At 39.7% G+C, this 10,921-nt stretch overlaps 1 pseudogene; it reads left to right on the forward strand.

The window, feature by feature from the left end:
* The first annotated feature begins 535 nt into the window (after positions 1 to 535).
* Positions 536 to 680, forward strand: LOC127483644 (U2 spliceosomal RNA; annotated as a pseudogene).
* Positions 681 to 10,921: the final 10,241 nt, after the last annotated feature.

Raw genomic sequence — 10,921 nt, forward strand, 5'->3', positions numbered from 1 at the left:
CATGCAGTGAGAGAAGAGAAATGATTGGTTTTGTTGAGTTGTAAGATAGATGGGACTGATTTTAGAAGTGATCTTAAGGTTTACTTTAAATTACAACACAGATTTTTCTTGCCAGTGTCTATCACTATGTATAGTACAGAGGAAGTACTCAATAAACATTTGTAGAAATTGTAGAAACAAATGAATATTTAAGACCAGCAGCTAGGGAAAAGGGACATCTTACATGGGTTTTGCAAAGATCCTCTACAATTCCTGAGGCAGAAGTGTTCCTGGTAATATTTTTTCCAAAGTTTTACATATTTATTGACTTATTTTGGTAACAGCTGGACTTTGCGTTAGACATCTAAAAGTGCATATATTTCTGACAGATAGAGATAAAAAGAAAGGGATTGAGAAAGAGATGAAGTGAGGGGAGGAGGGAGGGAGAAAGAGGGGAGCTGAGTAAATATGAAAAGTTGTTGCTACACTGTGGTGGAGTATTCAGGGACCACAGGAACTGCAGAGCAAGTAGATTAATTAAAGGTTTTAGTCCTCTATCGCTTCTCGGACTTTTGGCTAAGATCAAGTGTAGTATCTGTTCTTACCAGTTTAAAGGCTTTAGGCCTCATCAGGAAGCTTTGAACTTTATATCAGCATTGTAGCCAAAGTTGTTTCCAAAGGGTGGAACTCAGTGACTCTTTCACCTCAGTATTAAGGAAACATCAACTCCTACAATGTACAGCTGCTGCAGCAACTGGATGCATTTCAGGGAGAAAAACTTATTTTAAATCCCTGCAGGCAGAGTCTCATGTTAATGAGAACAATAGTTTGATGTAATTTATTTGATTTAAATATCACTAAATATTAGAAGAAATTGTGATAATGATCTAGCTAAATTTCGGTTTTTCACACTCATGTCAGTTTCCCAACAGCATTTTATATTTGGCTTTAATAGACATTGAATAACATTGTCTTTGTTGTGTAACAATGTATTTATCTACCCAATCATTGGCTTACACTGCTACTGAAATGATAGTTGCATTGCCAGAATACTCAAAGGAAAGGAAAGGAGATTCAGAAAACCGTTACTGGCAGGTGCCAATCAATATAGAATAGTCATTTGTATATGGCTTTGAAACTTCCAAAACATTTTAAAATATAACTTATTTTATTTCAATATTATGCTTTGAGAAGGCCTGGATATCAAAATGTAGTAAATGGGGGTGCTTTACATTAAATAATCCACATTAGTCTCTCTGAAATTCACAAAAAGAGAAGTCATTCAAGAAAAGTCCCTGTGTGTGCTGTACAAATATAGCTTCAAGACAAAATCTCTGTCCCTCTTCTTTCGAATGAGATCAAAACTTTTTCTTTGAGCTAATTGCTTTCATGGCCTCAGTTTTTTATCCTCCAAAGCACATCCTTTTGTAATGTGGCTTGGTACCACCTTTCCTTGAGAGGTGGGTCCTATTTCTCTACTCGTTTGGCAATATGACTTGCTCTGACAGTTTTGCTGCAAATATGAGATTGAAATATACCTGAATGTGGGGAGCAACTTGGACTAGACTAAGTTACTGGAATTAAGACTTATTCTATGCATCTGCTCTCCCACAATATGGCGCTGGGAGAGGAGTATAAACAACTTTTACACAGCTGCTTCCAGTTCGACCAGTAACCTGCAGGAGCTGATCCTGCTCCTGATTGGAGGAGAGCAGCGTACTCGGCGTGTGGGTAGCAGAGTTGGGATTGGTGGAAGAGGACTATAAAGGAGGAGAGAGACAACATGCACCAGGAACATCTAAGGGGAACACCTGAGGAACATCTGAGCAGCCCCCGAGAGAGCCGGCCGGCGGTGTGCCGCTCCCCCGCGGAAGTGGGGAAAGTGGCAGGGGGGCCCGCCCCTCCACGGAGGTGGAGGGACGGCAGCCAACCCGGGAAGAACCAGCAGCAAACCCGGGAAGGGCCGAGCAGACAAAAGAACAGCGCAGGGTCCTGTGTCGTTCCTCCGCGAAGAGGGGGAGTGACACCTGAAAACGTCTCTGACATCCTTTCATTTCTTTGATCACCCTGAGAAAATCTCTAAATAAGCCTGCTGTGGAAGAGGCATAAGGAGGAGAGACTAATCCCATTCTGGAAGAAATGCTAGAATGTCAGGAATGCAAAAAGAAAGAGGGAAGGAGAAGGCAGTAGGAAAGGAGAAGGAAGGAAAGGAAGGTGTAATGAACAGATTCTGTCACTGAAAGCTAAAACCTACTAATATTCTGGAAGTATTCTTTCAAGTATCCTCTATATGATATATTCTTCATATATATATACTCTTCATATATATCATATATATGATATATTCTTTCAAGTATCATACTGTGTATGATGTAAGACAGAATTTCTGTAAGTAGGTCACAGCATCTTTCTTTTCTTTCTTTCTTTTTTATTTTTTTGCCAGGCAGAATTAGACAGTGAGAGAGAGGCAGAGAGAGAGTTATAGACAGTGAGAGAGAGACAGAGAGAAAGGACTTCCTTCTGTTGGTTCACTCCCCTAATGGCCGCTATGGCCTGCGTGCTGCGCTGATCCAAAGCCGGGAGCCAGATGCTTCCTCCTGGTCTCCCATGCAGCAGGGACTCAAGCACTTGGGCCATCCTCTGCTGCCCTCCTGGGCCACAGCAGAGAGCTGGACTGGAAGAGGAGCAACCGGGACTAGTACCCGGCGCCCCAACTTGGACTAGAACCTGGGATGCCGGCGCCGCAGGCGGAGGATTAGCCAAGTGAGCCATGGCACTGGCCCATAGCATCTTTCTTAATCAGCAAATCTAGATCAACATCAACAGTTTGAATAGTTATAAAATAATGTAATCATCACTATAATTCATCCAACCCATTTTTTATTTTTATTAAGTCCAAAATGGTCACAAATTTCTACCCTACTCAATATCAATGCTGCTTTGTGTCATGATTTTGCTGCTCTTGCCACAAAGAGATAGGGTCTGTTTCTCCACATTTTGAAAGTGGAGTGTCCTTATGATTGTCTTTGACTGAAAGAATAAAATAGAAATGATAATGGGCATAGTCTGGCCTTAGGCCTCAAGAAGCTTGGATATGTCCGTCCTTTTGTTCCCTTGGAATGCCACCAAACAACTATGTGAGCAAGCCCAACTGTCAGCCAGCTGTAGACACACGTCTAAAAGCCAGCCAAAACCAGAAGAACCACCTAGCTGAGCCCTACACACATTTCCAACCTCTACAGCCTCATCAGTTAAATAAATTGCTATTGTTAAAATCACTAAGTTTCAAGATGATTTGGTTCATAAAAATTTATCATTGATGTGCCTAATTTTAGATTGTTTCTAATTTTACATTATTATTAACAGTATGCTTTGATTAAAATACTTTGTATAGATCGTCACATATTAGTCCAATTATTTCCTTAGAAATGAGGTTACTGGATCAAATAGAATATTCATTTTAAATTATACCACATATAACTAAATTTCTCCCTGGAAAATAAGATGTTCAGGGAAGCAAAAAGCAAATGAAAGAAGACTAAGACTGGAAGATACCTGAGGTGTTGGCTAGTGTAACAGCTACTGAGTGAAGGATAAAGAGAAGTTTGATTGCCGATAGGCAGGGTCTGTGTCATATAGGGCCTTGTAGGCTGCAATAAGTATTTTGTGCTCTATTTTGAGTGGGATAGGATGTGATTGGGAGATTCTGTGCAGAGGAGTGAGATCATCCTTAATGTCAGCAGCAGCATCTTCTTCATCACTGATATGTATTGATTGCTGTATTCCAGGTGTTATTCAAAGCATGTTACTTATTAATTAACTTAATTCCTCCATTGCATGGGTTATGTACAACTGATATTATTCTGATTTTACAAATGAAATAACTGAAGCACAAAAAGATTTGATAAATTTCTCAAGTTCACATAGTGATTTAGAAACAGTACTAGGATTCAAATTCAGGCTATCAGGTTCCAGATTCTGGAGCCACCCTCCGAAGGGATTACTACCCATGTCTTGAGCATGGGTTAGGTGTTGTGGAACTGGATTAGGTACCGTGAGACCGGTTGTTATTAAGTAAGACGACTCCCAACATCTGTCCTCTACTGCATACACTGTTCATAGCTCTTGCATCTTTTCCCAGGATGCTATCTACTATGTTATGATACAGCAAGAGGCCTTTGCTAGATATGGCTGCCAAAAATCGAGTTTTCAGCCTCCAAAACCATTAGTCAAAATAAACCCATTTCTCTGTGTAGTGCCTGGTCTCAGCTATTTTCCCACAGCAGCACAAAACAGACTAAGGCAGATAAGTATTCCTCCTCATTAACCTTCCTTTTCAAAATTTTCTTGCTATTTCTGTTCATTCATTCTTGCAGCTTAATCTTAGGATAATTTTTCAAGACTTTGTTGAGTTTGGTTGAGTGTGCGGGATTCTATCTTTTTTTATAGAACAGCTTCAGAATGGCCATCTTTAAAATTATATTGAAATTGCAACAAAAGGACATTATTCTATGGGTAACGTGTATGATTGTTATTATAACTCACAAGTTGCATTTGGAGGAATTTCCTGATTATCATCTATTATCTTCTCTCTGCCCCTTTCCTCTCCCCACACATATAGAAATTGTGGAGCACTTTAAAAATAGGGGATTTTCAGGACTTTCTCTTGAACTTGAGCTTTCTTCTTTTATTTGCTCTGCTTTACCTGCTCCCTAGAGCTGGAAATTTGTTATTAATCAGCTCCAAATCTTGGTTCCCAGAAGGGGACTGTGTATGAAACACCAGGTTGGCCTTCAACATCTGTAACTTTCCAGCTCATTGTGTGCCTATTCTATGAGCAAGCCACTGGGTGTTTTTTCCAATCTGAAACTTATTTCATGTTAACACACTTTTATTTTACAACACTGTTTCCAAGTTTATGGCTTTCTTGCTTGAACCGCTTGTTCCAATTGCATCTAATATTTCATCAAATATGGGAAAGAAACCCTGAGAATGAATTGATGCTCCTTCTGAGCCGTCCTAAGCAGACACCGCCAGATTGCTGTGAAAGGGTTTTCCTTCTTAGCCCTTCTGAATTGTAATATGTTTCTGAGGCCCAATTCTTCAGGGATACATTAGGACTATTTAAGGTCTCCAAACTTTATGCTTCGATACAAAAGGCCTAAGGGTGAGGATTTTAAATGGATGAAGTGGAGAAATTTTCACTTCCTTAAGCAAACATATAGCATTTCCTTCCATGTGTCAGAAATGAAAACAAAAAATACAAACTAATTTGTCATGAAATTTTCCCTTTTATAATTCCCTCTTTGGTGCTTTTTCAACCTAACAAGTCATATTTTCTCTTCTTTCGTGTCAGGTTTATGGCTTTGCTGGTCACAGTTTCAATAACTATGATGGACGATCTTCTGTTCTATATATCATGTTCAAGTATTCAGCTTAAAAGTATCTTTGTGTTCACAGCTTGCTTTCTGTCACCTCTCTGATTCCCCCTCCCCACCGCATATGCACATGGCGTTATATTATATGCGCCGAGAGCTTTGGGGAAAGCTCATATTTAGGAACATTAAGTAAGCAGAGGAGGATGGCTGCTTATTTGGGCTGAGCCTGACCTCACTATGAAATGAGGCAAATTGTCATATTTATGACTCAGGGTAAGTCAATAATATATTGGCATTCACATGTGGAAACACATTTACTCTACAACATATGGCCTCTACTTAGCTTTTCTCTCAAGTGTAGTTTTCACCTAGGTATGAGTCTTTTGCTTTACTTCGTGTCTCTTTTTTTCTTCCTCCCTTCCTTCTTTCTGCTCCTTTATCCTTTCTTCCCTCCTTCCCACCTCTCTCCCATCTCTCCCACTCTTCTTCCTTTTTCTCTCTTGCTCTTTCTCTTGTCCTTTCTTTCTTTCTCTCTTTTCCCTTTCTCTTCCCCCTTTCTCTTCCTCTCTTTCTCTCATTTTTGCTATTTCTTTCTCTCTTTATTTCTCTCCTTTTGTCCTTTCTTTTTCTTTGGTTTTCACTTCCTTTCTCTGCCCCTGTCTCTCTTTCATTCTTCCTTCTCTTCTTTCCTTCTTCCTTCCCTTCTTCTTTCTTTTTCCCTTTTCTTCCCTCTCCTCCCCTCCCCTCCCCCTCTCTCCTCTCCTTCCTCTCCTCTCCCCTCCCATTCACTTCCCTTCCCTCTCTTCTCTTTTCACACACCCTCCCCACCCCACTACTCCTTTCTGAGCCTTGAATAATATTTGTGGGATTTGTAACATTTTTGTTTAGCCTAAAAGACTTCCCTTCAGATAACTAAAATTCTTCCTTTTATTCTTCTTTCAGTATTTCTACCTTGTCCTTGCCAACTCCATGCTTACACACACACACACACACACACACAGAGTCACATACTGAAAAAATATAAACGGGTGGATAAATGCTCTTCACGGCTATTGCCTGGAAATCTGATCCTATTGGATCTGTTGAATCTGAATCAGTGTCAGTTGCTTTTCTTGCTATACTGCCTCTCTGTAAATTACAGCAGGAGAAAGGAAGGTCATATGGCATCTTATTTACTGTGGAGAATATTGAAGAGGAAAAAAACATATCAGAGTAAGTCACTGATAATAAAAAACCAGAAAAACCCCACTTTGAAAGTCTCTATTATTTCTAAATTTGGTCAGCTACACCTTCCCATTCCCCCAACTACAAGGCCCCCATTATCTTGAAGGCTGTTTTTATAACAACTCCATTTTGCCAGTGGGAGTTAGGTTGAGAGGGTAGGTAGAAACTCTTAATGCCTCCCCTCCCCACAGAGTGTGTTCTGGAAGTTGGCTTTCCCCGCTTGTGCAGATATGTGGGGGTAGTGGCAACCCTTTGCCCTTGTCTTTCTCCTTTTCCTTGTATCTGGATAACAGTGGTTTGTATTCCACAAACTCTCCTGTGGCCAGCCACTTTCTTTGCCTAACAGATCTCATCCCAAATGGTCAGTGCACTTGCATCAGGAGAGGGTGCTGGGGTGGGCAATGCCTCAGAAACTCTGGGATTGGTCTTTCCTCACTGGTAGTTTTTTTCCATGAGCTTTCCCAGTTGCAAAGTCTTTGACCAATGATCCTGATTCTCAGCAGACGTGGTATTGGTCCTAACACAGAATGACCCGCTGAAGTCAGGAGTTGCTCACTTTCTTTCTTCCGTGTGATTCCGAGGAAGGGGTTGAGCTGAGCTTTCATTTTTCACTCCTTACATTCCACAGGACAAAGTCACCAAAGCATAGAACTGGGCACTAGGAGACTCTGGTTGAAGAATCATCTGTGTTGCTGCCTTTCTGTCCCTGGGAGACACCATTTCCCTCTCTGTGATTTAACGGAGATAACCCTCTCTGAGAGCACATTCTCTAATACATTTGATGCCCTATGTTTTGTTTTATTGTTTTTGGTTTTATTTCAAAAGGGAATTGGGTAGGATTTTCTTATCACCACGTTTTAAATGTATCTTATGATATGGGACAAAGAATAGCACTATTTCACCTCTAACTACATGGAGAGAATAATACTCATGAGTGATCTACTTCCCACAAATGTTGAAAAGATGAGGGACTAAGGGAGTATGGCTGTCTCCATAGAGCATAAAACAAAGCAAGATTTGGCAGCTCTCCAGCTCATTTGATTTGAGTTAAGCAGAGGCTAATGTTTTACACTTTATTTTGGGCTTGATACTAGACATGGGTTTTAGGAAGTGATATTAGTAAAATTACTGATCATTTAAAAGACAACTTCCGGCCGGCGCCATGGCTCACCAGGCTAATCTTCCGCCTGCGGCGCCGGCACACCGGGTTCTAGTCCTGGTCGGGGTGCCAGATTCTGTCCCGGTTGCCCCTCTTCCAGGCCAGCTCTCTGCTGTGGCCCAGGAGTGCAGTGGAGGATGGCCCAAGTGCTTGGGCCCTGCACCCGCATGGGAGACCAGGAGAAGCACCTGGCTCCTGCCATCAGATCAGCGCGGTGTGCCGGCCGCAGTGCTCTGGCCGCGGTGGCCATTGGAGGGTGAACCAACGGCAAAGGAAGACCTTTCTCTCTGTCTCTCTCTCTCTCACTGTCCACTCTGCCTGTCAAAAAAAATAAATAAGTAAATAAATAAAAAAAATAAAAAAAAAGAACCAAAGAAAATACAACTTCTATCATGTAGTTTAAGAAGCAGGTACTATTTTGAAAGGTTCCAATTGTTTAACTAATTTCTTCTTTTAAAAAATGTTGCAGGTTATTAGGCACCATGAAATGAGTGCTTTAGTTAATTCACTCAAAATAAATAATCAGACTGCAGAAGTTGGGCTCAGGTTTACTTCAGAGACTTGATTTATGTATTTGCTCCCATATTGAAAATTCACACTCCCTGCCTGTTGAATTGCGCTTAGACAGAATCGGACTGAGAGATCTTGGATGGAAGCAGCCATATTTTATTCTTTCTGTAAAAGTAGCACAGTACCTGCATGTAGTGTGAGCTCAATATGTATATTCTGGAAGAATATAATTAAATAGCTGAGCCTTTCATGTTTTTAGTTGGGTAAAGTATGCATACCATCACACTATTTTAAGTACAGTTCAGTGGCATTTAATACATTCACTGTGTCGTGCAACCTTCACCACCATACATCTCCAGACCATTTTCATCTCTCCAAACTGACACTCTATACCCATTAAGCAATAACTCCCTATTTTCCATTTCCCCTCCCTCTGATCCTTGGTCAACACCTCTTACTTTCTTTCACTGTGAATTCGACTCCTCTAGGTATTTCATATAAATGGAATGATAAAAATATGTACTTTTGTGATTGACTTATTTCATGTAGCAGAATATCTTCAAGGTGAATTTAAATTGTAGCATGTATCAGATCTGCCTTATTTTTAAGGCTAAGAGATATTTCACTGCTTGCATATGCCATGTTTTCTTTCTTCATTTACTCATTGATGCATACCTGAATTATTTTCACTTTTTAGCTGTTGTGAATAGTGCCTCTGTGAGCATAGAACAGGATATGTTTTATCAACCTTATAAGAAATGAAGCAAGAATTATTTAGAAATAATCTATATTTTAGGAGTCTTTGAGTCCATTAACATAGCTGAAATCTTTTTTAAAAACTACTTATTTGTTTGTTTGCATTTTGTTTGAAAGGCATAAAGAGACAGACAGATCTTCCATCTGCTGGTTCACTCACAAATTCCCAGAACTACCAAGACGAGGCCAGGCTGAAACCAGGAGCCCAGAACTCAATCCAGATCTCCCACATGGGTAGCAGGGTCCCATGTATTTGAGACTCACCTGCTGCATCCCAGGATACTCAGGAGTAGGCAACTGAGTTGGAAGTAGAGTAGCTGGAATTCAGTACAGGCACTCCAATATGAAGTATGAGCATCCCAAGCTGTCCAGCCACTGCTTCAAATGCTCTCCCATAGCTTAAATTCTTAGGCCATTGTGTGTGTGTGTGTGTGTGTGTGTGTGTGGGTGGGTGGGTATATGTGTATGTGTGTGTGTGTTGGGAAGGTTACCACTAGAGTGTGAATCTCAGTGAGAGTCACACTCATGTTTCTTAAAGTTTACATACCCTGAATCTGACAGAACCTGACCTCGAGGAAGCTGAATGAAGTGTTGTTGAATTAATTGATAAGAATTCATTATCTCATTTGCACTTTTACCACTTGAGAAAGATATTAAAGCTACAATACCAAGTATATTATTAAATTATTTTTATCTGTGTTTTCTTTTTCTCCCACTAAGTTGGATACTATGTGAGCACAGTTTGAAATTAGTGGACTTCAAATCTTTTACTTATACTTTCAAAGAATGTTGAAAAAGATGCCTTTTGCCTATTTTTATATTGACATAGGATATTTTATATAAGAGAGTTGAAAGGATGCCTGTTTGCTTATTTTTGGTTGACATGAAATTTTACATAAGAATTAAAAATACTAAGAAAATTTGTGTGTTGCAAATGTTGACAGTTTAAAATAAAGTTTTATTACATCACAACCTCAGACATTTTCTCAAGTAGAACAAGTGCAAAGGTTAAAGATTAAATGAACACTCTAAAAACTCTCTGCCGTGAATCCCTTAGAAAGTGTGTGTCTCCAGGGACCACTGTCTTTTAGTTCTATATCTATGCCCTCACAACTTAGCATAATATTTGCTAATATTAATGATGACTTCACAGCTTCCTTATTGCCATGTCACTATTCATTTCAAACTAGATGGTTCCATAGGTATGGATTGCATAGCTCTGTGTAACAGACATCTCATTCAATCAATTTGCTATTGTTGATTCAACGATACATGATATGCACCTAACATTTACTGGACACTGTGGCTCAGCTAGAGATAAATACCATATTAAAAAAGCACAGGAATGAGAAGATTTGTATGTGAACATTTGTGGTACAAATTAGAATGTGATATTGTATATATGAGAGTTTAGAGGAATCGATGATGACCGTGTGTGGTATATGGATAGATGCAAACCCATCACTAATCCTAGAAATGCAACCCAAAAGATATGTTGGGCACTATTCCTATGTCAAAAGTAGCACTTTACTTAAAATTTGAAATTCACTTGATTGTCCTTACATTTATGAGTGTTTGTATATAAGACCTTTAAAATGAATTAACCTATTTCCTACCAATGGAGTAGATTGAATCATGCTTTATTTATTTTTCTGTTGAGAATGTGCATATAGTATCACAGTCTGTCAGTTTCATATTTATTGGAGGAATGTTTTTAGATCAATCTTTCCTCACTGACTTGAGAACACATTTACTTTTATTTCATGAACTCCACTTCAACCAAAAAAAAGTCCCTGATGCTGACTCAGCATACAAAGCTACATTTTATACCTGTCAGGCCACATATAGATTTTTACAAGGTGAACAATGGTTGTATTTAAGAACTGATGTAGTAATCTTGAAGTCTTCTGGCAGT

Source organism: Oryctolagus cuniculus, chromosome 13 (assembly GCF_964237555.1).
Source record: "Oryctolagus cuniculus chromosome 13, mOryCun1.1, whole genome shotgun sequence".
NCBI classification, from domain to species: domain Eukaryota; kingdom Metazoa; phylum Chordata; class Mammalia; order Lagomorpha; family Leporidae; genus Oryctolagus; species Oryctolagus cuniculus.